Below are 27,315 nucleotides of genomic sequence, written 5' to 3' on the forward strand. Positions count from 1 at the left end.
GTTGAGAGGGAAAAGGAAGCAGAATCTATTGCTTGTCTGGCAAAGCAATCTCTGCAGGAGTTAATTGAGATAAGAAGCACAAATGCCTTTTGGGGCATCATGTAGAGAGGGGTAATTGACCTTCCCACACCTCTGAATACTGCAAACCTTAAAAGGGAAAAAGCAAGTACCTCTTTCCTACTGTTTAATTACGTTTCTACTCCACAATGTGTGTCTCTGCCTGCTGCCTTGCCATTCCCCAAGCTCCACTACCTCTCCCCTGCTGGCTGCTATCAAGGCCATCGGAGGCAGGTAGGGAAAATGAAGCACGTTGAGAGCTCTGCGGACAAACAGAGCATCGGGAGCCGGGGTGAGAGGAGGCCCTGCTTAATGGCCTTTGGGGCTTGCGGCTTTCCCAGAAGGCCGGGGCAGCAGGAGCGGGAGGGCACAGCGCACCTCTTCCCGCCGGCACTGCCTGCCAGCGGGTGCAACGGAGGCCAAGAGGTCACAGAAAGCGGAGTTGCCGGTAATGGGTATAGCCAGGGAACCGATGAGGATTTGAACAGGATGAATCCCTGGAAAAGCTACCAACAGTAACAGTTCGGGTCGTTAGCACTTGGGACCCTCAAAACCTTTCCCTGTAATGCGGCTATCTCGTTAACTCTGACTGGGTTCTGTTCCACTGAACACCTGGGACAGAAGGACCGCAGGTACGGGCGGGGGGCACGGCCATCACCAGCACCCCCACGCCGCCCGGACAGGACCACCCCTCGGCAAAGCCTGGCTCCGCCGGCCGGGCCGGGCCGGGCCTGCTAGCCGGGGCCGACGACCCCGGGAGGCGGGGGGGACGGGGGGGACGGGACGGGGCGGGCGGGCGGACACCCACCCACCCACCCACCGACCGCCGGCTGACGGCGCCCGCCCGCGGCGCTGCGGGGCCGGGGCATGTGCGGCGGCGCGGGCGGCGGGGGAGCGGCGCCCCAGAGCCCCGGAGCCCAGCCGCTGCGCCGCTTCCTGCCGCTATAAATAGCCGCCCGGCCCAACATGTCCCGGCCGCCGCAGCGGCTGGAGCGCCGGCGGCAGCTGCACTCCCCTCCCGCCGCGTAGCCCGCCCGGAGCGCGGTAAGGGGGCGCGGGGCCGGCGGCGCCCGGGGGGAGGCGGACGCGGACGGGGCTTCGCTTCCCGCTGCCGGCGGGGCGGGGGGGGTCCGTGCGCGGCGGGCAGGGCCGCGGCGGCGGCCGCGCTGGGGAGGCTCGGCACCCCCCGGCCCCGCCGGTACAAGGGTTGGGGCGGCCGGCGGGGCAGCGTCCGCGGCTGCCCCTGCCCTGGGAGCCGGGTCTCGCTTCGTGCCTGTTTTCTCTTTCTCTCTTTTCTTCCAGACCGCTCTCTCTCGGGCTGGGACGCGCTCCTCCTGCCTTCCGAAGCCGTGCTCGTGGGGCTGGGATCCCTCCCTGCTTCTCCCTCGCTTTCCCGCTTTCCCCGGGGTTGGGTGCGTGCCCGGGATGGAGGATGGCGCTGGCCTCCGGACGCAGCCCCCGGTCCCTCTTGGCAGCTCTGACCGTGCCTCTGCCCGGACCTCCAAGGAGGTGGCTGGTGGCATCCACGTCCATCCCTGCTGTGGTACGGCCAAGGCTGTGAAATCCCAGCTGGCGTGGCAGGGTGGGAAGAGCCACGCTGGGGCCGGGGCACACACCGCTGCCCGCACGTGTGATACCCAAGCAGGGTGCCATTACGGTCACGCGCTTGTGCAGATGTTTGTGCTGCAGCTTTTTTCCCTCAAGTGTTTTAATCTGCAGCAAATGTCGAGGTGAGCCTTGTAGTTAGGCTTTATGGTGGAGGCAACCGAAGCAGGTCTCTGCCCTCTGAGCTGGCTCTTGGGGGCTTTTTGAAGGAGTGAAGTTTGGAAACCTCAAGTAAACAGTCTTAAAGTTTTAGCTTGTCTTCCCCTTTGTTTGCCTCTGCTACTCTAATGGCTGTGCTTCATCTTTTAACAAACACCTTCTGCAGTGCAGGACTATATCCCTTCTGTGAGAGCAGGTGTTTTGCTGCTGCTGCCACATGCCCTGCTCAGGCCTTGACAGCAGTGCTGCAGCACTTTGGCACTACGGGGTGCTTGCTCAGGAACCCACCGTGGGGTACTTTTAAATTGCTGTCTTAGGCTGTAATAAGCAGCTGTAACAAGTAGCTGTTCTCAGTTGTCTTGACCTCCAGAGGATGAGCAGTGTGTTTTGCTCCTCGTTCATGCCCTCTTTCACTCTCTTTCTACTTTTCTCTCCATTTCTTCTGTCCATTAGCTCCTCCAAGCCCAATCTGGGAGCAGAGTGCAGAGGCCCGAGAGGCTGTGTGAAAAGGAAGGGGTCCTCTCGGAGTCTGTTTGACCTCTGCATGTTCCCGACGGTGTGCCCAGCTCGGGAGCCCCTTGCCTTCAATAAAGGCAGGAGGGATGGCAGCGCTGCCATGGAGGTACCTGCGCCGCCAGCCCGCTGAGCTGGCGTGTACTTTCCCCTCCGCCGGAGCGGGCGAGGGGAAGGAGCATGCGAGGAGGAAATACAGCTGCTGCAGAGCGCTTCTGCCCTCCATGCAGCGGGAGCACGTGAGGGGAGGACAGGCACAGAAAGGGAGATTGAGGAAGAGAGTACGAGAGAGAATCGGGGCGGGGGGGCAGAGAAAAGCTGCGAATGGAGAGGAAAAGCTTTTTATATGTGCACAAATGTTGTTTAAAGATCTGTTTAGCAAGAGCAAATATCCTAAAAATATGAGATTGTATCTTTTGAGTCCCTGTTATTGTTCCTCTCTTTTCATTCCTCAAGTGTTATGTGTGTCTTTCTGCCTCACTCTGCTAGGCTCTTCAGCATCCTCTGACCTCAAGCTAAGCAGGACGTTGCCCTTAGCATCTGCCTGTCAAATGTGTAGTTCTCCATGTTGTACATGAAACAATTATTTCCATAGTTGGTTAAGGCAAGTTTCCGAGGAATGTGAAGCGAGAGGCACGGCAGTTCCTGTGGTTGGCTTTGACTGGAGTGCCAGCTCTTCGGGGCAGGGGCTGTGCTCTAGAGGCTGCGGTTACTCTACACAGTGCGCTTTGCAGCCTAGGGGTTTCTGCCTCCGCTCCTGTCCCTCCCACCCTTCTCTTGCCTCTTATTGCTGCTCACCTGTTCCCCCCCCTCCCCATACTGCGGCTCGTTCAGCCTCTCCCAGTTGTCTGTGGGGTTATGCTGTAAACTGAATTGCTGAAAGGTTCAGCAATCTGGGTTAAAAATATCTGGAAAAGGAGAGAGGGGAGGAGGAACAGCTACTCCCTCTGTACAAAAGTCCCCTATCAGCCCTGTGCTGCCTCTCGCCTGCCTCTTGCTTTGAAATCACTCACCCCAGCAAATGGGAATTAAAACAATTGAAGCTCTCTAGCTGCGTCCTAACTTTTGCTGCTGCCGCCTTAGTATTTCTACTGAAAGTACACTTCTAACTTCCACATGCTAACTTTAACAGCATTACACTACTTTCTGAATGGCATTAGGTAGCAAGGTGCTGTCTTTGGGGGCTGCATTGCTACAAGACTATTGGACTATTTTTTTCTTTTAAAAAGAAACCCAAAGTTATCACAAAATTGCATCAGGGCTTCAGTGCTTTTACTAATGCAGTAGAGTCAGAATTGAAAGTGTGCATCTAGAAGAATGTATTTGCTATAGAAAGAGCAATTTCCCACCTGTGACAACAGGTATGACCTTTACAGCTGATGACCTCCAGCCTCTCTTCAGTGGAGAGGCCACTGAGGAGCACGAGCAATGCTAATCCCTTTGTGAAGGGAACACGCTGCAGTATTGCTCTCCATTACCTACAGCGTATAAAGTTCTAACAGCTATTAGTTTTCTGCCTTGCTTGTACCAAGTTTGGAAGGAGAAAGAGTTTCTCGTGTCACGTTTGTTAGACAACACCAACAGGAATTCGTAGGTTTCCCTTGGAGGCACACATGTTGTTCTTAGTGTGTATATATACAATTTAGTAAAATGTCTTTACACAGCAGCCTTTAGAAATGTTCTGTGCTTTTAACTACATTGAGTCTCCATCTGGATAATGGACTTATGTATAGAAACCATGAGAAATAGTGATGCAACAGAGGGGAGAGGATTTCTTTAAAGTTTATGCTTTTGCCAGGGTAAACATGTCTTAATTGTGGCTTCTTCACAACAATGAAGTGTTATCAAAATTCAAATCTAATTAAATGCTTTTGTGTTCTTTCTACTGACTTCTCTTATTCTTGGCTCTAATGCGGACACTTTCTCCTTTTCTTTGTGCAGTGGACTCTTAATACTTGGTCTGTTGGATCTGTTATGAAAAGGGACTGTAAGGTATCTTGGCTCAAAATCCATGGTGCTAGCTGTATTTGAGTAGGGGTGGGGAGAGCATTCTTTACATGGGGAGATAGTTAAGTTTTGGGTTGGTAGAACACATCTTGGTAGTACCAAAGATGAGGATACTGGAAGTGGCCACAAATCTTCAAGGCAGCTGTTTGTTCTGTGTGTCGTTGGGTGTGCAGCTAACATGTACTTGTTGCTTAGTGCGTTACTTCAAAGATTTACAGGAAAATCTGTCTGTTACTTAATAATAACAACTGCTGAACTGTTAGTTGGCAAATAGCCCAGAAAAGGGATTATTAAAAACTAAATTCAATAAAGATATCTAGAATTTTGCTTTAGTAGAAGGTTTTGTTTAAAGTATTTTGGATGCTTGTGGTGATCAGTATGGTAACAGCGTAGGGCTCTCATGTAACACCAGCTACATGTACGCGTAGTCTAGATATCTGAAGAGGAGGAAGGGGAAGGAAATCAATGAACTGTTTACTACATTAGTACTCTGTGATTCTCTGCAAGCACTATGCCACTGCTGCTGAGTTGTAAGTGAAATCTGAATCGTGAAAAGATTATTTTTTTCAGTGGAAATAACCCTGAACGTCAGGGCTCTGAAAGATACTGCAGCCACTCTTCAGCCTTGCAGGCACTCAGGTCTGAAAGAGCAGCTGTCCTTGGGCCTCATCCAACTCAGTTCACAAAGATCAGCGAAGAGTGTCTCTAAGGCTGGAGACGCAAGTGGCGAGGGAGCAGTTTCATCTAAATCTGAGAGATCAAAGGAGTTCAGAATAAAAATTTTTCCTTGTTCCTGGAAGGAGAGAAATGGGAAGCACAAGGAGTAGTTTGAGAGTCTGTTTTGTAGCACTTAGCTCTGCTGTAACCTTGTTAGTGTTCTACATTTGGTTCCAATTACACATAAGTACACTTGGAGATAAAATGTATAATTTTGTAACTCCTTAAACTACTAATGTTGCAGAAGCAAAAGTTCCTAAGATTTAAGCTGTTTATGTGGCACCCCTCATCTTTAATCACTGCAGCGTGCATGCGTGTGTGTAGCTCCTGCCATTTCCTTCCTGGGACAAAGTCCATGTGAAGGGCCCTCCTGTCCTCCAGTGCATGTTTCCATGAGAGGGCTCTCCTTCTCGTTTGAGCTAAACTTGAGTACATATCTCCTGCTGAAGAAACTACAGGATATTCTTTAATGGGAAGTAATACAGAAGTTAAAATAAATGCTCTTAGCAGCTTCAGCAAGCCCAAAATAGCTTATGCATGTTTCTTTTGTGATACCTTCAGGAAGTAGGGTGATTCCCTCTTCCTCCCTCTCTCTAATATTTTTGGTGAATGCTGTGCTTGAGTGCTGAAATCCTTTTGCCATGAAGAGCAGGCAGTGCGGAGCAGGCTTCTCTCTGAATTCTCTTGGACCCTGACTTAACAGGACCAGAAGTGAGCCCTAAGAAGAAATTGCATTCCTCTGCTCCTTGTACTGCTTCCTATGAAAATTGCCAATAAGGTCTCTGTGGTGAGGGTGGCCAACTACTGGAACTGGTTGTCCAGAGAGATTGTGGAGTCTCTGTCCTTGGAGTTGGTCTAAAAACTGGACTAGACAAGGCCCAAGCAATCTGCTTTAAGCCAGGTTAGCCCTGCTCTGAACCAGATGAGATCTAGCAGTTCCTTCCAGCTGGCTGTATGCTATGTTTCTGCATTACTGGATAAGCATGGCTGCTTTTGTCTGTCCCCGGAACATCTGGGAATAAAAGTGGTCTCAAAACATCCAAAAATGGCTTTGAGAAGTCTTCATTCAGGCTTCGAAAATTCAAGTGCATAGAGAAGCATAGTGCAGGGAAGTGACTTTGCCCAAAGTCTCATAGCAGCAGGTCAGTAATAGTGCTGGGAGAGGATCATAAATCTCCTGACTGGCAGACTAGTGCCTTAGTAGCTAAAAGATGTAGTCTTTAAACATAAAACCATCTCCTTTCCCTACTCAACTACTTTCACATCACTCAGCAACAGAGACTACTTTTACCCTCTGAACAATAATTTTCTTTTTTTTTCTTTTATCTGTCATACTCATAGGGATTTTTAGTACTAAAGAACAGTTTATTGCATTGACTTTTTCAGGAAACACTGAGAACATCAGATCTGGAAAAGAATTTGGTGAAATAAAGACAAGAGCTGCAAAGGAAATTTTTAGAAAGTGATGTTATTCCCAGTTTGCTGCATAACAATTAATCTCTTATTTTTAAGAGAGGAAAAGAGCAAAGGAAGCTGTATACTGAATCCAAGTTTGAATCTCTCTTTGTTTAAAAAAAAATAGAAATCACTTGAAAAAAACTTTTTTAAATCTGGAAGCTGAGAAGAACACAGATCAGCATTTTAAAGAGTACCATGGAAGGAGTTAAGCTGTGAGTTAACTGCATCTGTGTTTCAAATCCAAATGCTATGAACAAGGCACCATTCAGATCTTCAGTTATAAGTTATGCTGAATTCGTTATGCTGTGTTTGTCTGAATTCTGTTGAGAGGAGAAAAAGGAAATCATGGCAGATTAAAAAAAAAAAATCACTACTCTTGTTTTGGTTGCTTGTTTCTGAAGTGATGAAGCAGGATTCTCCTTTCCCATCTTTTTTTTTTTTTTTTTTTTTTTGTCTAGCACTTATGCAGGTCATCTGCTAATTATTAGCAGCTGTGAAACTATGGAGTTACATAAGCATAACTAAAAGTCAGTGGAGCCTTGCATCATTCAGCAGATCTGTCCATCACTTATTCACCACAATAACAGATGGGTTTTGTAACTCACTTGACACGGGTGTCTAAATACTAAGAGGGCATCAGCAGGCATGGAAAGTTGGGAAATCCTTTAAGTCATAGAAATCAGATATGATAATGTGTTATTTTATTGTCACCACAACCTGTTGTCAAATTATACATGTGCATTGCTGTTCTGTGAAGAGAGCTGTGTGTCAGAGTAATGCCCTGAAACAGCTGAGCCTGCCAGCTACATAAAGCTGAATTGTCTGGGCAGCTTTGCTTGGAAGATAGGTATGGGTGCTATGCCTGGCTGCAGAGGAAGCAAGACAAGTGTGAGTGCTTGTGAATGTATTCCAAATTAGCCATGCTCAGTAATATGGCTGAATACAACAGACTGTCTTAAACCTTAGAAAAGGTGCCTTTACAATGGGGCATGTGTAGAGCTGAGAACTTGGGATTTCTTGGCAAGGGAAATACCTGCAGCGCACATGAGAGCGTGCTGGCACGGACACTCCAAGGCTGGCAGGTCCAGACTCTGCCCCCAGGTTTATAACACCGGCTCAGTGCACCGCAGCATGACTTTCTTCCCACTGAACATTGAGGGTATATAAAACTTAATCTCCTGTAGTCCTGAGTATTAAATCATGGGCTATGTAATTAATTTTCTGATCCAGACCCTGGTCTTGTTTTCAGATTTTTTTTTTTTTGTCTTCTCTTTTGCTGGTTTAAAGATCTCAATAGGCAAGAGAGACTGAAAAGGTGAGTGCAGTGTTATCAAATGTGCAAAATACGATCCTTAAAATACTTGTTCTTGGGAATTAAGAAGGTAAAATGAGTTCCAGCAGATACAGTGTCCCTCCAGACTAGTCTGTGCACTCAGTGGCTCAGAGCTGTGCCCTGGCCCCTTTTTCAAGAAGTGAAAGACGAGTTTGCCTGAGCTTCTATTTTTCTCCCCAGCTCTTTTCTCTTTTCTTTTCCTTTTTTGCATTTTTAAAGCAGTGATGTGAACAGTTAAGTTTGAGAGCTGCTGCCCTAGATCAGTGGTGTCTCTGCTATTTCTGCTGGGAACAACAGATGGTGCCTCATTAGTTCACCTCACCGGCAGGCTCTGAAAATGGTGGGACCTTATAGCTGCCCTCAAATTACCCTGGTCCCCGAGGAAAGATGTGGGTGCTTGGAGGCAGCTTCCAAGCTCCAGTGCTGAGGTAGCACTCCAGAACTGTAAGAGGGTGGCACTGAATCAGGAGCCTTCCTTTTATGAGTAGTCTAAACAGGATGGTAACTGGTTTTGTGTAACTAGCATCAGCTAGGTAGCCTTTTGATAGAAAGACATAGAATGATGAAAAATATTGGGGGGGGAAGGATAGGATTGCTTATTCTCTCCCTCACCTCCTACTTGAGGAAATGTTCCTCAGTTAGTAATTCAAGGATACTACTTCGACACTCTTTTGGATCAATTTGGATTGCAGTTTGGCAAACACAGCATCAGCCATGCAGTACTAAGCTCTACAGTCCTCTCTTAATTTACCCCAACTCATCAGTCCTCCCATGGCCATCACATCAGTCACTGCTCTCCTCATGTCCCAATTTACCCAACATTGACTGACCCACTTTGCCTAATGTATTTCCTAAAGTTTTTTTTTTCTGGAATGGAAATGCAAAATAAAGAATTTTCACTCTTACTTTAGCATTTGAAGCTACTGAAAACAGTTTTTAAAGGAAGTATTAAATGTAAACCATAAAGGGTGCCGTGTGTTGCATATGTTGTAAGTAAACAAACCACATGCTCATGCACGTAAGTGAGTTTGTATGACTCAATGTATTGAGCTCTTTATATGTATCTCTGTTTGGTCAGATGCTCCTTCTTGTTTTTCCTATGGTCATACATCTTGTCTTTGATTTTAAGGCCTCTGAATAAGGAATGCATTTGACCAATGCCCAGTAGAATACATTTTCTATTCCAAGGGGATGAAATGAAAAATCAAATTACAGCAATGCGGTGTGGTGGAAGGTATGCAAGTATGACTGTTTCAGTTTTAGAGAGAATGCTATTCATCTGAGGCCACAGAGGCAACACCTACCAGTGTATCATTGTTCCTGTCTGCAGGTTGCATTTTCAAACTACCTCGGACTAATACTACTTTGCAACGAAGAAAAAGATATTCCTTAAATGTACAGCTTTTCCAATCAATGGTTCTGGCGGCGTCTTGGAACCTGAAACTCTCAAATGGCAGCAGACAGCCCCAAAACTTTGTTTTAATACTAGGCAGCAACAAACCACAAGGAAGTAATTCTCCCTTGGACCTTCCCACTGTGTTTTCAACTACAAGTTCTGCATTTGATCTGAATAAGTGGCTTAGGGAGGGACAGAAAACTTGTTTCATGGCACAACTTACTTTAAACAGATTATTCTTAATTGAATTGACTAGTGTCCCTTGGGTGTAAATGAACAACTCATGTTCTTGTTGTGTTTAGTTTTAATTTCAAATAAGATGATGCTTTTCAAAGTGAAGCGTCTTAGTCTGAAGAGTTGCTGCATACTTATGCTTACCTGTCCCCTTAATTGGAACCAGAACAATATTTATTTCCTCATTTATTGGTTATCCTCTTCCTAGCAGCTCTCTGCAGGATCAGTGTCTTCAAGTTTTATTATAGCTTTATCTTTTTTTCATTTGTGCGTCCTTAAAAAAAGTGTGCATGCTGACTGGAGTCAAGAGGAAGACGAATTAACTTGAGCTGCTATAGGGAACTAGAAAATGAAGTGTTCCATAACTGACAAACAGCTTGAGATGACTGGACAAGTTCCCTCTTTATTAATCTAAAATGCACCAGTTGTTTAGCAGAACATCCCTGATAATGTGAGTGAATTGCAGGGTAAAACCCAGTTGGATGTCATCATGTGCAGTACTTAAATGAGAACACTGAGGGATTTTTGTGCTTCCAAGGGAAAGAACTGTCATTGTTGTCTTCTGCTTTGTGTTACTTTAAAAGTCCCCCAAGAAAATTTCCTCTTAGGAGGAATAATGGAGTTTACAGTTGTTTACAGTAAGAGTGGTATATGACTGCTCCTTTTTGCTTAGACTGAAAGCTTTTATTCTTCTCACAAATATGTTTGTTCACCATCCACTCACTAATCAGCGAGACTGAGGCATTGAAGAAACCATGGTAATGATACCACACGGTATATGATACCACAGCATTTACAGCTTCCAAGGCCTTTGCTGTAAGGTATGGACAGAAGCAAACGAAAATAGAACGGAAAACCCTGCAAGAAGGGAAAGTTAAAAAAAAAAAAAAAAAGTGTATTTTCACCTTCTTCCCTTTATACAGAGATAAGGAACTGTCCCACTGCTATTTCTTAGCTAGGTAATATCACTCTGGACTAGCAAAAGGGCTGGTAGGTGCAACCCTGGGTCCAGTCCTGCCCTTGATGTAAGGTTGCTGGGGGGGATCGGTGCTGAGAAGAGACCAGTGGAGGTGGATTGCTCCGGGCAATGTCAGGACAGTGTTTCCCGGGACTTTCCTCTGGGCTGTTTTCCTTCAGGCTTCTGGAGGCGCTCCTCCTGTTCTCTGGTGGACACTGCTGATTATTTTTGGAAATCACCATCCTGAAGGTAGGATCACTCTTTCTTCTGCTCCAAAGCTCCAGTGCCCTTGGCATCTTTCTTCTAGTTTTGGAGGGTCGCTGTGATGTGACTGTACCAGGGAGGAGAAAACCCAGAGTATCTGCAGGCATGTTTGATGCAATAAACCTCAGTTCTATCCAGTGAAATTGTCACAAAGTGCAGTCTCACTTCTCTGTATTTAACTCTGGCATGTTCAGGTCCTGGTTTCGTCATTTCTGAATGGAGCACGTGACTCCTGGTATCGCTGTCATTTTCTGTAATGGGCATCAGTGCAGGATCTCAGACCCTGTCACTGAGGACTCCTGTCTGGTATAAGGGCAAGTATAAAATTAGGGATTTTTTAAATAGTTCTTAAGGACATAATTACGGAAATAGCCTCATGGACAATCAAAGGTCTTCAAAACCGGAATTCCCAAGAGCGATGCGAGGTGCTGGGTTTGACATTAGAAGTTGAGAGACCGGTCTTTGTCCCATTTAGCAGCAAAGAGCCCAAAGTTAAACATGTCACAAAGTTTACTTAAATCCAAACTATTAACATCATGAAACCTCAAGTAGGTATAAACAGCCTGTATCACAGCTGGTGTAGCCGAGCCCCTGCTGGCAGTGCGTGGCGACAGGGAAGCAGGTGAAGAAACACCTTTAGACTCCCGCAGCGTGTGGGGATGCTTCACGGCATTGCCGATGAGAGCTGGGGAGTATTGGCTCACAATTCATCCTTCGTGAGGGACCGTGCCGGGACGTGCTGGCTCTCCTGGGATGCAGCCCACAGACCAACTGGAAGCATTGGGCTCTACCAAAATGCCCGTGACTAATCTTCTCGTCTCCCCCGAGGGGCCCATGCTGTAGTCCCCCCCCTTACTCTAGGGCAGCCGTAATTTTTCAGACCGAGCAGGAGGGTTTTAGGAGGCCCCTGTCACTTTCCTCTGCGCTGTTCTCTTAGGTCCCTGCTGCGGCATAGCCTTGCAGGGGAGCCAGCCAGCTTTCCTGAATAGTCTAGAAATTGGACTGTAAAGCATTTCTGCTCCGTTAGCAGCAGCTTTTCAGAGAGCCATGCTTCAAAATACACAGAGATGGGGTTTTCTGTTGTGCATAGGTAACACCCTCAGAGCCATAAGCCATATACTTTGCTATAAATTTAATTATTCTGTTCTCTACTGAATACCTGGCCTTTTGCTATGGGGAGGGGAAAGAATGCATGCACAGTCGGATACAGACAGATGATTACAAGTTCAGTTATATTCTTGTGTAGAGCTTCTGCTAATAAGGGCGATCTGGTGCCAAGCTGTTTTGAGCCAGAATACCAAACTGCTGCCTCCACTCTCAGTCTCAACTGGCACATTCAGGGGCTCACCCTGATGGCCAGTTCCCAAGCGTGTTGTGGGGGCTTGCACTGCCAAGGCATCAGAAGCCCAGCTCCTTTTATTTGGCTAGCTGTGGGGACAACAGCATGTTGATGAAACCAGGTTTTGGTGATTGGCAATATAGGGCATTTTATTTCTAGATCAGCAGCTTAACTCTAAGCCAGCTGAGCTGTGACTAAACATTGCTTTCTATCACGTTTAGCGTAGTCTAAATGCAATGAGTCCCAGGTCTACAAGACAAAAGTTCCTGCTCAAAATGGCATTGAATGACTTCCACGCTGAAAGCCATCGCGAAGTAGTCAGATGGTGAATGAGGATCGAAATTGTTCCCTGATGGCTAGCAAGTGATCCTTTCAGACCAGGACCAATGCTGGGCATAGTGGTGTGAGCAATCTCACTTGGATGCGTTCTGTGTAGGTACCCCTTACGTGTGAGTGAGATGTAGAATCTCTCAACAGGGCTGAATTTTTCACTGTCTAAGGAAATGGAGACTGTTAGTCTCCAAGGCTGTCATCTGGATGCTTTTCATGGACCCTGCAATTCCCTGTTAGTTTTTTTAACTACTGCTCTCCTAATTCATAGTAATAAACTCTCCTAATTCATAGTAATTGCATAGATAATTAAATGAGAATGTGGCATGCAGTGGATATACATATTCATATACTGAGGCTCTCTTTCTCCTGTTTATTCTTGGGAGAATATTGTTTTCAATAAATATTAATGAAAGAAAAATGCGTGATCTGATCTTGCTCACCTTACTCGGCCGTTGTTCCAGTCAGTATGGGATTGCTGGCCCTTGAACCTAAGCAAGGAATAAAAGATCTCATCCGTTACACAGCAGAGAAGCTGCTTCTATTTTATAATCGCCCAGCAAGTATGAGCAGACTCTGATCTGTGTCCATATTCAGCATCCAAATATTCCTGGTGTGGAATATACCACCCATGGGAAGAAAGCAAGAAATGGACTAAAGTTCCCACTGACTGGGACTTATTTTCCCTTTTAAACAAAAAAAGTAAAAGGGTATGAGCTTTGGATAGGATGCTCCTACTATAAAACGGTGCACAGCTCTTCTGACTCCAGTGAAATCATGCCAATATATACTCCTGTATTATCCTGCTTGTAGCTAGCTCCCTTTCTATTTTCTACCTAATAGCAAGTTTTCAGTGCTTTCAGTATGAAAATTCAGAGTGTAAAGGGGAAATAAACTGAGCAGAAGTAGCAGCTTGGAACTGTATGGCCTGTGTCAGATGAAAAATTGCTCTTGTCAATGAATATTGTTTCTGCGGCTTTAAAATGTGTGGATGTTGTGGTAGGTCATGATTTCTAAGGTGCAGATATGTTCAGCTTTTTTCACTTGTACATATGTGCGTGTGTGTACACAAATCCTGATGGGAATTTTGAGCATAAAGTATTACTCAGATTTAAGTGTGATCTTTTAAAACAGTTGATGGTTTCTACTGAAATAAGCAAGTACATAAAAACTCTTCATTGTATTGTTCATACCTGAAACTTTGTAAACTTTAAGACTCATCCTAATAGCTAAAGACAAATCGCTCAATAATAAATATCTTTTAATATCACCATCATAGCAATATTCATGTCGAAAAAGATACTTGAACACTAGGCATGCGATTGGCAAGGTATAACAAACACTGCTCTAGAAAAACAGCTAGGCAATTTTTACTGAGCATAAATTGTTGAAAATAATTCTTTGGAAAGATAGCATACATTGTTTCTTATGTTGGTGGACCTGTTGAGTAATCTCATATTCTTTGATCAGGTCAAAGAGAAACTATGTCTCAAGCTTATTGTGCAAAAAGGCTGCAAACTAGAAATTAGGCTTTATGGGAAATTAAGTATTGTAAGCAACAACCAGTGCCATTCCTTTTAATAGAAGTTCTTTTTTGGTTCCTGAGAACAAATTTAGGTTATTTGAAATATCTATAATGATATGAAGAGACTTTCACAAAGATGGAGTTCTCCTTTTAGAAATCTATTTTATGATATATTTTATAATATACGTGCAGTGCAGGACTTTTCTTCAGGAGTCTGTTAATATCTATATTACTGCAGCAGGGAGGACAAGTAACTCTTTGAGAGCAAGGTTTGTCAGTTCAGCAGTTTTCACTCAAGAAATTCATAGGTGTTCCTAGGCATATTACGTTTTCTTTGTAATGGCTTTTATTCACATGGCTGTCCTCTGAAAGGGTAACCTGTGGCTAAATCCAAGGGAGATAGCTGAAGAAGTAATGTCTCATACGCATGTAGCCGCATAAAGGTTTTTGTCCCAGAATTTGTTTTTTCTTGTTTCAGACAGGACTGGAGCAGTGTGAAAACTCTTCATCAAAATGCACAGGGCTACAAAGGGGGGATTTGCCAGAAAATTTTTGACCATCAGATTTTGTTCACACCCCAGATGAAGGTCACGATAAACTTTGTTTTATCTCATGATTCTCCCACCCCCAAGTAACATGTTAATATTTCATCGTTCTGAAGAAACGTAGTGGGCAACATTAAATATTTACATCTCTCTACGAAGTCACACGGATGCCACCAGGATACCTAGCTCTACATCACACATGCTCTAATTCACCCCAAACACCCACTGTTTACTAATCTTCAGCCCCCGCCTGTGCCGATAATGAGCAAGAGGAAATGGAAACAGCAGGGATTATATGCTACTGAGAAGTCCCAGTTTCCATGCCTGGTTGTAATTCTTTCAACAAACTCTTGCCGACTGTGGTCCTGCTTTGAAGTTTGAACACCTCTGTATTAGTGCTTGGCTCTGGTGATTTGGCGAACAGATTTGGGTTTTTTTTTTGTAGTTGCATATTAGCAGCTCCACACGATGGCTTACTCTTGCACTCACACGTGTTGTGCCTGCTCGAGGTCAGGAGCAGTACAGATTGTTTTGCCCAATCACTGAGATGTTAATTGCTCATATTTGCTGGTGACAGGTACCTGACAGAAAACAGTCCCCACCATACCCACTATTCTGTGTGTCTCTGTGTGTGTGTGTGTGTCTCTCTCTGTGTGTGTGTGTGTGTCTCTCTCTGTGTGTGTGTGTGTGTCTCTCTCTGTGTGTGTGTGTGTGTCTCTCTCTGTGTGTGTGTGTGTGTCTCTCTCTGTGTGTGTGTGTGTGTCTCTCTCTGTGTGTGTGTGTGTGTGTCTCTCTCTGTGTGTGTGTGTGTGTCTCTGTGTGTGTGTGTGTGTTATAGCCTTAGCCATATCAGTGAAGGGCGTGAGTTTCCATATAATGAATAAATAGGGCCCATTTTTATAAGGCAAGTGGTATGTGTGGGTTTTGAATGCTGGGATTCAGGATGCTCCGTTAACCATGTCCAGTATACTCAAATGTGTGGGTGTAGGGTAGTGCACATTTCTAATCTAAACCCAAAACCTCAGAGCCTTTTTATCCCCATAGCACAGGACAGCAAATTATTTGTGTAAATGGCTTTACAGCTGTGTCTACTAACATCCCTGTGTAGCTTATCTGTCAGGCCACTGTGCAACTTGTTATTGCTGCCGGGGTTGTCCTTTATCCATAAATCAAATGCTGTTTGATCTCGTGGCAAGTGAGGGGAAGTCAATTTATGCTCTTAAAAACAACTTGTGCCATCTACAGAGTTACTAGCACATCTCCGTTAGGTACCCAGGTGTACATAAGGAAGAGCTTCAGCTTTCCACTCAGAAGACAGAGATGGCTTTGTCTTGTGTATATGCGAGGTGAGATACAGCATTAGTTACAAGCAGTTGGCTTATCACCTAAGATTACTGACGAAAATCCTGTTGAGGCTTCAGTCCTCTGGAAGGTGCCAGTCAACAGATTCTTCATCTGTGACAAGGATGGAGAAATAAGCAGTTTGTTTACAGAGGACAGAGTTTATCAGGCTTCAGATGTTTCCTTTCATGTCTTAATGGTCCGTAGTCAGAGCTGACGGATCCTCTGGTGTCTGTGGTGGCTCAGCAAACCCTGCTGCGTGAGGGCTCTGTGGACATGGCTCGGGTCACACAGCTGCCTCTGCTGTCCCTGCAGTGTCTTCTCCTGTCTTTGCTGTCCCTGCAGTGCCTTCTCCGTGGCCCTGCTGAAGGGCACACCAAGGTGCCGCTGCACTCTGAACTTGGCTGAAGCAACACCTTGGGAGGCCGTTTTCCTTGGGCGTAGCTTAAAAGCAGCTGGGAGACTGCTGCGAGTTACCTGCTGAGCGAACAAATTCCTCCTGTCTTGAACAACCCGGAGCATCTGGGGGGATGTAAAAGTACATTTGCCCCACCGGCGACTCCCAGCACAGCTCTGGCACGGTCCAGTATACGCGGCTAGATCCTCACGCGGCGGTTGACACATTAAAAGTGACTTTGTAAACGTAGCCCCTTCTTAAAATGGAGAGAAATAACCCGTCTCTTGTGAGGGGCTTGGGCTGGCTGGAAGCCCCTGGGCGAGCAGCTGGGGGAGGACAAAGAGGCAGTGTGCTGAGAGCAAACACGGCCACTTCCTGAACTCTTCAACTTCCCCTCGGCGCCTCTGAAGCGCGGGGTCCAGTGTATCATGTCTCTGCACGCTTACCGAGGGGAAAAGGCTGAAGCTGCCTGCGTCTCGCAGTGCTCGCGAGTGTCTTCCAGTGTAAATAATACCTTGGCCATTTGGCCCAAAACTTTAAATGGGGGCAGAGCAGGTGCATCTGTGGACATGTGTTTGCGCATGCACTCCTGCTACAACCGCAGGAGCTGACATGCGTGCACAAGTAGGCGTGCGCGTGCCCAAAAGGAGTCTGATGCAAAAGCATCCATTTTGTGGACTAGTCTTTTTTCCAGTCGTGCGTGTATTTCCTTTTGTGTGGGTATCCTCTGCGTGTTTAGACTTAAAATACTTATATCTCTTGTTAGATAGGTGTGATTTGTTCAATACTTAGCTGCTGAAGTTCCTTGAATTGGAAAGGTTTGTGCTAGTCTCACCTTGTCAGCCTGAACGGATCCTGTCCTTTCCCAAGCTTGGCCCTTTATCCAGCAACTTTTTATACTGTGTCTGCCAACTTCCAGGGGAGGTAGGATTATCCTTGTGCGGTTACTCTTGCATAAGCACAGAACTTGGCAGCCGTGACCCCGGCAGCAGGCACCTGCTGCTCTGTGAAATCTTCTTGTTTGTTGCTGCCTCTTTGCCAGAAGTCACCACTCCCACCTCTCTGTGGGTAGGAGGGATCCTCCAAACCATTGCCACTTGATTTCCAGTGGGATCAGTCAGATTACTTCAACCCACTGATAAAAATTATTGGAGCTGATTTGGCTCGTTTGATAGTAGTAAACTAGCGAGTGGTGGTAGGAAGCCCCAAGGCAGCAGACAGGGAGGTAACCCCTGGCTGGTGGTCACCGGGAGGCTGGTCACAACACTGATGTCTTCATCTGGCACAGTTTAATTTAAAAGATGGCATTTTTAGTGGAAACCTTTTAATTTACATAGAAATGACACAGAATGCATCAACCAGTGGGCAAAGAAGAAGCTCCCATTGGTTTGCTCTGGGCCTCTCATGGTAAGCTGTGGTTTTGTGTTACAGCCTGGGTAGAAGCAGAGCCAGCTTCATGCTAGCAGTTGTCCCCTGCTGCCTGAGAGTGAGAAAAAGAAAAAAAACAAAACAACTAATAACTTTTGAACACTAGATCAGTTCCTCAATACGATTCATGGCACAGGCACTGTGCCAACACGCCCAAGAGCCATGGGGCATGGTGGGAGGACAGCCATAAATGAGTGTTGCTGCTGAAAGCTTTGCATCCCAGATGTGCAGCATTACTGTCTGTTCGCTCTCTTCCTGCCTTCAGGTTCTTCACACTCACACTTAGGTGCAGCTACGTCCGATCAGTGCCCCAACACACGCGTGCTATCAGTCTCCAAGGGACCCCTCTGGCTGTGTAACCCATCTGCCTTCACTCAGCCCTTGCCAGGCTGATCACTGCCCCAGGCGTTGGCTGTTGTTATTTCAGCTCTCGCTAAATAAAGGGACATTTAATTGATCTCTGCTCCCCGCCCCCTTAGCCTAATTGAAGGATGTTTAAAATGCTCCACAAGGAGCATCTTCCAGCACAGCAGTATCTCCTTGCTGACCCTGGTAAGACCATTCTGCCTCTTCTCTGATATAGTAGTCTTCAAACTTTAATTCTAGGCTGTGTCAGCTTCTCTGGTGTTGGTACCACTTAGGATTAGATTGCCTTTCCAAAATTCATATGTCTTCAAAAAATATAGTTCTGCTAAAGCACCACCTATTGACTAATCCTGTAAACATACTCTTCTAATCCAGGACTTGACTGTCCTTCCTTTTGTGACATATGTTCAGGCCTGTTTGTCCCATCACTAGATGACACTATATGGATGCACACTGCTACAACTGAGAAGAGAACCTCTACTCTTCTGAAGTCATAAACTATTTTTCATAGGACTCAAACTCCTGTGAAAGCTGTTTGCCATGTTCAAATGAAAAATATTTCTGAAAATTGCAGATAACTGCATCTATTCAAATAGATCAATTCATTACTACTCTGAAAATTTGATAAACAAATATCCTTGAACTGAAATTTCCCACGCCTGCAGCGTAACTGCATTCTTCACTGTTGTATTTGTTTCCTCTTTAAAAGGGGTGGGGGGGGGGGGTACTGACCATACTGTAACAGAATCACATTCAGCATTTGGTATTAATACAAAGAAATAGTACAAAAAGGTCCATTGAATCATGGAGTGACTCAGAAGGCAACAGAGGAGGCCTCTCTGGCTATGCAGAAATGTCAGTGGTCCAAGAGCAGAAAGCTCTTAAACATGCTGTGAGGGGCAGTTAGTTTCTTCATCTGGTTTTAAAAAGTGAGCAAAGCGAGTCTAGCAAGGTGCGGTGAGGAAGTGTGGTGTCACATGCCGCGCTACAGGAAACGAGATTGAAGCTGCTGGGGAAGTTCAGAACTGGGTGACCTCCAACGGATTCAAATAGCACAGGTTAGTCCTCTTAAAATGTCTCTTTAAGCATCCTGCAGCGGTTCTGCATACATATTTTCACGTATTTTTGATGGAGGTGGATAAGAAGTGATCCATATGGCACTTGTGTTAGCCGGTAGTGAGCAACGAGGGCTTTCGGAGCAGGACCTTACGGGGCAAAAATAGGAAGCTCTTCTGTGAGTTAGCCCGGTTTGTGAGAAGCTTGGAGCCAGCCTTGCTGTACAACGGCAGTGTGGACCTGAATCACCTTATAAGCGTGAATTAATCTCCATCTTGTTAAGACTTTCTTATAATGAGCAAAAGGTGTGGATTTTTAATAGTAGTGTTCATTGTTGATAAATACCAGAAAGCGCCTTTCCAAGCACAGGTTAAAGCTATTGACCATAGTGAGAACTTCACTTTGTTTGTTTTGGTTGAACTGAGTATATAGCTGTTCTGCTTGATTTTATTGGTATAGTTTCTTGTTAAGGTTTTATCTCATTCCTGGTGATTTCTGTTGAGGAATTCCATCCCAGCTTTTCTGTGCTGAAGGGTTTTGGCCTGGGAATGCGCCGTATCAGGAATGAAAGAGCACCAGTTTGGTGCTGGAGAATTTGGAGCTCTCGGAGGGAGGCCGTTTAATGGGATGTACATTTTGTAGTCCTACACAAAAAAAAAATCATTATTCTTAAATATTACCAGACAATTGTGATTAATTAAGAATTTTGAATGCAAAGTCAGCGTGAAAGTTAAAAAGAAAATAAACTTCAGGGTGATAAAATGTAGAATATAGTAGTAGTGCTTCACAGAATCTGAACTAAAACTAAATCCCAGCGCGAGGCGCACGTGGTGCTATGAGAGCATGGGGGGAAGAGGAGGTGGCGGCTGCGCAGCCTGTGCCGGCAGCCGCGGTGGAAGGCGGAGGTGCTTGCTCCATGCAGACTCCCTGGCTCGCCAGGCAGGGCCCCAGCTTGCCAGGCGGAGGGAGTTGGACAGTGGAAGTGGTCACGATCTAGCATGAAATGCAGCTGTTGGGGATGACAGATGCTGTACCAAGGGCACGCCAGAGATTAAAATCAGATATTTGAGTGTCAGGCAAGTATTCCTAAAACTGCCTGTACTTCTCAACTCTTTTAAAAAATATTTCCCTGAATCTGTAGCAAAACAGACTAAGTTGCACTGCTGTTTTACCTTCGTCACATCGCCTAGTGCATTCGTCCTGATCTTAGCATAAAAACAAGTACGTAAAATGAACGCAGCAGCTCAGGAAGGACCAGGCTGCACGAGCAGGGAAGTCCTCACCTCCTCCTGCCTGGGGAGGCGGATGCTGGCTCTGGCTCTGCCGCGAGGCGCTGAGGGTCTCAGCAATTTGGGAATAACAGGGCCCTCGTCTTGGCAGTTTGCAGCTCTGCAGCTCTCATTATCTGCAGCCTTGCAAAGCTTGCTCTTGGGTTTTGAGCTTTCGAGTTTCACACGCAGAAGGCTCTGGCCTTAGCTGGGCTTCTCCGCTTCTGTAAAACAGGCAAGTTTTGCAAAGAGAGCCGGAGTTCTGCCCAAAATCAGCCTTTCTGCATTATTAGTGTTTATAGCCTTCACCAGAACACTGTGAACTCTGTTTAACTAAGAATGTGATTTAAAAGCAATTTAGTAAAATCCCACTGCAGACGTTTTCATTTCAGCCTAATCCTGCCTTATAGCGTCTCATCTCAAATAGATTAGGAGTTGTTTTAAGATAAATATAATGGCTCATAAATAATATATTTGAGCCTCCACACAGTCATTTGTGCCAGATATTTTAAATTGAATTAAAAAATAAACTGATACACTTTCCTAAATAAATAAAGCCTAATGCTTTTACTCTGCTACCAGGACTGAGCACAGACAACGAAGAGGGAAAGAGCGGGAGAGGCTGTAGGAGAGGGGGAATTTCTGAATGGGCCGTTCCACCAGCTTGCATTATGAAAACCAGGGAAAGAATGTTTCTTTCCCTAACAAATTAAAAAGGAAATCTGCAAAAAGAGGAAAGGGAATAAAGAGTACAGACTAAACAAAAGGACATAAATATGGATTGGAATGAGAGAGAAGGAAACCAAAAAAAGAAAATAGTAAAAAATGGAACCAGATGGGGACAAATTCTGTGCTCAGGAAAAAGACCTCCTCTTTTACTGAACTTCAGAAGGAGGGGAGAATATGTGTATGTGTTTGCACATATTCATAGCATCTATGGAAGAAAAATTAATTTTCCTGTATGATTTTTTTTAATTAATTATTTTGGTTTCTTTCCCTTGGGCAGTATTAGTGTAAAAGTTTGTAAGTTTGAGAGAGCTTCAAAGTTAGATGAAAGCAACTTTAAAGTATCCTTAATTCTGCAAACAAACCAAATAAACCACTCAGAATACCACTTGAATCACTGGCCAGTTGTGCTCCGCAAAAGCTACTCAGCTGCACTGCTCTGTTGACTTTGTGTCTGCTGCGCACTTGGATCCACAGCACAGGGTTGTCCTGCTATCTGCAAGGGAAAAAACTGGAGGTAAGATGTGCAACACCAACTAATGCAAACCTGAACTGCATAGGCCAGCTTCAGAGAGTTTATAGCGGGATCCCCTTGTGGGTTTCATTTCACCACACAGTGTATGCAAAGGCTTCATACCAGGGAGGGATTGGAGTCTTGAGACTTTGATCTCTAAATAGAAGTAAATCCATAAAATGCTGAATGGTTACTGTTCTTACATTTTATTTTAAATTTACTTGATTGTTAAAGACATTTTGTTCTTTTAATATTAAATGCATCAAATGGACAAGGGTATCTTTTGCTGGGACATTATTTGCAGCACGTCTCTGTCATGTCTTGCTGGCCGTTCCCTCCCCCTTCCTTCCCCCCCTCCCACTTGAATGCAAGTTCTGCAAATCATTTCTGTAATTAGCTGGTAAAAGCATCTAGAGGTTGGAGGAGGTTAGTTTTACTTTTGTTTAGTTGATTTGTTTCAGCTTGTGCATGCATTTTTCTCTAGCCTAAACTATAGAAACCTCCTTATTACAAAGCTGGTTGGTGAACCATGGCTCTTTTAAGAGGAGCAGCTGTAGCAGTGGATAACTCCTTTCGATCTTACCACTACATCCATCCACACATGTTTTTAGGCTTTTCTGCTTTCATTCCACCATTTATATTGGCTTTTACTATGCTATGCTGAAGTCAGGGGAATGATCTTGAATTTGTTTGAGAACAAATTGGGCCCTTTGGCCTCAGGGACTGATATGGAGGGCACAGTCAGTGTACTTTCCTGTTCTGATTCTTCTTTAGATGGAGGCGGGCTCCTCTTCACATGCTGCTGGTTTCTCATGCAGAATTTCTACTTACGCAAGGAGATACATAACAGATACATACCCAGGATCTGTGGTCCCCAACATTTCGGTTTCGCAATTAATAGTTCTTTTTTTTTTCTTCCTTGCAGGAATGTGCAACCTGGGAAATGTTATTGCGTTCTAATTAGCTTCAGCAAGTGTATTCTGGATTGAATTTGCCAGGCCTCCTATTCTGTGCAAGCATCTCTCCGGCTGGTGAGGAGGTACAGAGCCCGCGGGGTTTGCACGGGGAGAGGGACGGGAGTGGGGAGGAGTCACAGTGTGAGCCGCAGCACAGGGAAACACATCTCCGGCGCGTGTCATCCCTGGCCTGTGAGAGTCAGAAGGCATAGAGCCATCTCCTGTCTTGATTTGCAGTTTGACAATCTAAGAGTCATTCTTCTCCAAAGCAGGATTAATGGCAATGCCAGTTTACTGACATGCTCTGATGTGGCACACGTTTCCTAATGTCAGATTTAGGTGCCTTAGGTTATGTCAAATTTTCTGCCAAGTCCACAAGCTTTTAACGTGTGCAGTGGTTTGGTTGTTGGGCTTTTTTTTCATTCCAGTAGCACAGGGCTAACAGTGGAGGGATTTAAGACTTCACAAGTAGGTCAGGAGACCTAAGATATGATTTGACCAAGCACTGTGAATTTGTAGTTGTCCTGACTTAGAGGAAATGATGTTACATTTGAAAACTGCACAGTGAAGGCTGCAATGTTCAGAGTTCAGTGCTAATGAACAGAAATAGTATGAAAAGGTCCACTGAGACACACAGTGAATCAGAAAGAAAGAAATAACAGTGAGTTTACTTTTAATTTTTTTTTTTGATTGCAGCAGAGGCTCAAGCAGAAAGCATGTGCTGTAGATAGCCTGCAACGTGCTGACCTAGAGCTGGTGCAGTCCAGCAGATCAAGTATTTCCCACCTCAAATGCACTGTGTTGTGAGCCCTGACTGTGGCTTCCTTGTGATTAGTGGGTCAGGTAGAAACTGATGCTGGGAGGGTCCCAGAGGCGCTTGGTATTTTGTTTGTCTGTAGACATGGGCACAAAACCATTCTGGGCTTCTTCTTGATAGGGTCTATTGCTGGTCCATGTGGGTTGATGCTTTGGTGTAGTTCCAGCAGTGTGCTTGCCTTGGAAACCACAGTCTGGAGAAATCTGGGTGCCAGGCTTGGGAGATATGAGAGGGAAGAATTAGCCCTAGGAGCAGACAAATGTCTCACGTCATTCATGGGTCCACAACTCATACCGAGCATGATGAACTGCTGCCAGGATGAGGATTGGTGCAAAGCCTAATAGTTGGTGAGTTATTCCACATTAGAGGACCAAAAAACATAGTACTACTGTGTGATCAGTAGCTAAACACACCTGTTTGGACACTGCAGGATAGAAAGGATGGCCTGTTTGCAGGAGGGAGACATGCATATAGGGAAAATAGGAGTATTTTTAAATTGACATATTTTATTTCAAATTAGTAAATTGGATGCCGCAAAAGAACATACAATACAATACTGAGATAAAGATGGTGAATTGTGTCACCCTCACCCATTTCAAATATGATGCGGGATTAGGGAATGTCCTAGGAACAGCAGTAATGATGAGAGACGGACCAAATACAGCCCGTGAGGAAAGACTGGAGGAAATATGATTGCTTAGTCTAAAGAAGAGAAAATCAAAGGGGCATGTAAACAGTTTTCAAACAGCCACGAAGAGAAAAGGAATAAATTATTCTGCACATCAATTGTAAATAGGATGAGAAATAGCAAATGAAATCACAGCAAAGGAGGTTTAGATTAGGTACTGGGAAGAGCTTCATTAGCTGTAAGGCTAACAAAGTAGATGACTGAGGGATATTGCAGAATTTCCGTCACTGGAGATTTTTAGGGAGAGAAGAGAGAAATACCTGCCAGGAATGATATAATCAGTAGTGACTCAGGGGAAGGGTAGATGCCCTCTTCCAGCCTTGCTGTCTATCATTCTGTATTTCAGTCTCCTTGTTGACAGTGACTTTAAATTTTTTTGGTTATTGATGAAAGCTGAATAGTTATTTTAAAGACAATAAACACTTCCATATGTATGGTACAGTATGTCCCATACTTACTCCATTTTTCAAGGAGGGAAGGTGACATGCTGTTCCTGAGTTTCCTGAGGAGATTTTGCCCTTCTAATTTGGGAGTCATCAGGTAAAATGAGTGCATTATGCTGGCAAGGTAATGACCAGGTCTGCTCCCGGCGTAAGAGGGAGACCTGAAAAGGCAGGCTGTGCTGCTTTCTCAGGTGAACGGTTGTGGGAAGACAGAAAACTGCTCATTTTTATCATGGATCTCAAAACTCTGCTACTAATAGCAAACTTGAAATTCACACTGGCCGCGCAAAACCAGTTTGGTCCGCATTGAACAGCGTTTCCTAATAGCAAGCGTTGATGGATCAGGGCTCGCCTGAAGCAGCGTTTGGCTGCCGAGTTCGGGCCCTGGTGCTGCCGTACCCCTTCTGCGCAGAAGCGGGGCTTTTTCTCTGCGCAGTGGTGCCTGGACTGGCACCACCTGTAACCCAGCCCCCTGTGAGCCAGCCTGCTTATAAAGGCCTTGCAGATACAGAAGAAAACAGTGATCCTTGCATGATCATTTGTTTGAGGACTGCCAGTCAGCAGGACTGCAGTTTAAGAGAGAAAGTCGACTTCGTGAGAGTGAGAATGTCTTATGACCCGATAAAACCAACGCAAAGCTTCCTTTCAGCTGTGGGTTTGATCCAGATACAACGGCTTTCTGAGTTCGGAAAAAGTTTTCTTTTTATCTGGAAGCTTGTGACCTCAGATTTGAAGTGGTTCTTAACTCTCTGTTTAATTACCAATTCTGGTTTTGAAAGCAGAGATGTTAAGAGTCGTATTTCAGTCTGCCATACGCTACACTGTCTTCTAACTTACTTAAAATAAACCCATGCAAGCTAGCCAAACCGTTCAGCCAGTTTGATCAAGGTTTCAGCCGTATTTACAGGATTCAGCAGATGTGATGCTAACTTTAGCTAGGGTTTAACAACTGTGACAACCACTCATTACAAAGAAATTAAAGGGGAAATTGGCTGCCACCCTGCAATACCTGCTGTTTCAGGGCACCTGCACTGAGCACTCCAGCCTGCAGTGACCGATTTGTTTTCAGCTCTGAGCTTCTGGTAGATTGGCATTAGCAAGGACAAATTTGAGCAGACCTGTGGAGTAAGAGGACTTGCCGATTAATGTTGTAAAGAGGAAATGCAAGTGTTGAATGATGGTATGTGGCTGCTTTTGGTTTTGTGGGTATGTTTTTTCATGGCAGTGGTATGCCATACATACTTTTTTTTTTTTTTAGATGAAACAGCACCAAACTGCTACTTTTTATGCAAAAAGCTGCATTCAGAATACCAGCAGGAGCTCAGCTAGACCTGCTGGCTTGCATGGAGGCAAATAACCTCCAAAACCAGCTGCTCCCTGGGCTCCCAATGAGCTCCTGCACAGCCTGTGGAGCCTGCTGTCTCAGAGCTGCCAGCTCAACGGAGATGTGATGCTGGCTGGGCACCACTTCCAAAAACCCGGCAGGAGCCAGAAGCCACTGTCGGCCCCAGAGCAGCTGGCCGGGGTTGTCTCTCCTCGAGCAATGGCTTGCAGCTCCCACCGAGCTCTGGCAAGATGTGGATTTGTCCCTCCAGTGCATTCACCTGCCTAGCACGTCCGCCTGGGTCTGACCTGTGCAGTCAGCTAGATATGACATCATGTGTGATGTCACTACAGCCCCCTGAGACCACTGGTAAACCTTTGCCCTCCAGGGCTGGCACCAACATGGCACACTGCCTTTGACTACACTTGCTGCATGGAAACACTTTGTTGTCAAAGGTCATGGGAAATGGTTGGAGATATAAATATTTCAAATAAAATGCAGATAGCTGAACGGAATCTTTTTCTTTTAATTAACAATGACTTGGGCAAACGCTTTCTTTTAATGTGTGTGGACTCAATCACCTTCACAAGTAGAAAGTGGGGGGTAGTGCAAGTTTCCACAGGGTCCAGCCTGGGTTGCTGCAGAAGGCAATGCGGCTGCGCCGTATTTCGTCTCAGGAAGGCAACACAGGACATGCTTTCTCTTTGCATAGGGGAAGATCAACTCGTTCTTGTGCTAAGCCACGAAAGACTTTGCCCTGCCTATTTTTTTGGCAAGATCCATTAATAATCATTCTTTCCAGCTTTTCTTCTTCACTCGCTAGCTAAGTACTTGCCATGTGCAGCTGTAAAAAGTTGTTTCCAAAGAGAAATAAATTGGAGCAAAACTTCTGTAATCGGAGACGTGGAAGAAAGCAGAAGGGCGTTTTCACTTTGTTGTCCTTGGTTGCTTTTGGTTTGATCTGTGCCATGCTTTAAACTAGTCCCCTTTATAGGACTTTGAGCCCCCTTGCTTGTCCACATCTGTGTCCTTCCATGTTAGCTCTAGTGGCACCAGCTGGCTCCATGTCCCTCCTGGTACCAGGCGATGACCAAGGCAGTCAGGAGTCAGTCAGAGCGCCCTGTGCTGGGTCAACAGCGCCATGTCAATTCAGTAGCGAAGCTAGGAAGACATAACCCTCTATCAATAGGATTTCAATGCCTAAGTTGGAAAATTTCTGTTTGAATATCAAAGTTAATGATTACAGTTATAGTTTTTCAGGACACTTTTATTGAAAAGCTTTTCTAATTAAAACCATCAGTTTATCAAAACCTTTTCTTTTTTCCCTGAAATTGAAGGTGAATTTGGTACAAAATTTAAATTTCAGAAATTAGGAAGTTCTAAAATTATCTCTTAAAAGAAATTTAAAATACCTAAAGCAAATGTAGGCTCTGCTGAAATTTGCACGTCTAAGAACAAAAGAGTAAAATTTCATTTTTGTTAAATTGAAAATATTTTTTTTAAATCTTGACTGAAATAGAAATCTCTTCATGTCTCAAACTTTGACAGGAC

General features: G+C 45.1%; 1 protein-coding gene across 3 annotated transcripts in view; it reads left to right on the top strand.

Annotated features, from left to right (window-relative positions):
* Nucleotides 1-933: 933 nt before the first annotated feature.
* WIPF1 (WAS/WASL interacting protein family member 1) overlaps nt 934-27,315 on the top strand; it is a 57,506-nt gene continuing 31,124 nt past the window's right edge. The window contains exons 1-2 of one of the 3 annotated variants that reach the window (XM_087732034.1): nt 934-1,101; nt 22,462-22,575. The gene's annotated coding sequence lies outside the window, so the exon portion shown is untranslated. Of the gene's footprint in view, nt 1,102-18,989; nt 19,031-21,459; nt 21,540-22,461; nt 22,576-27,315 lie in introns of those variants that run through there. The other 2 variants (XM_087732035.1, XM_087732037.1) reach the window with 2 other exon arrangements.

The sequence above is a fragment of the Nipponia nippon genome, unplaced genomic scaffold (genome assembly GCF_047370975.1).
Source record: "Nipponia nippon isolate SJK-2023a ecotype South Korea unplaced genomic scaffold, ASM4737097v1 scaffold_5, whole genome shotgun sequence".
Taxonomy (NCBI): Eukaryota; Metazoa; Chordata; class Aves; order Pelecaniformes; family Threskiornithidae; genus Nipponia; species Nipponia nippon.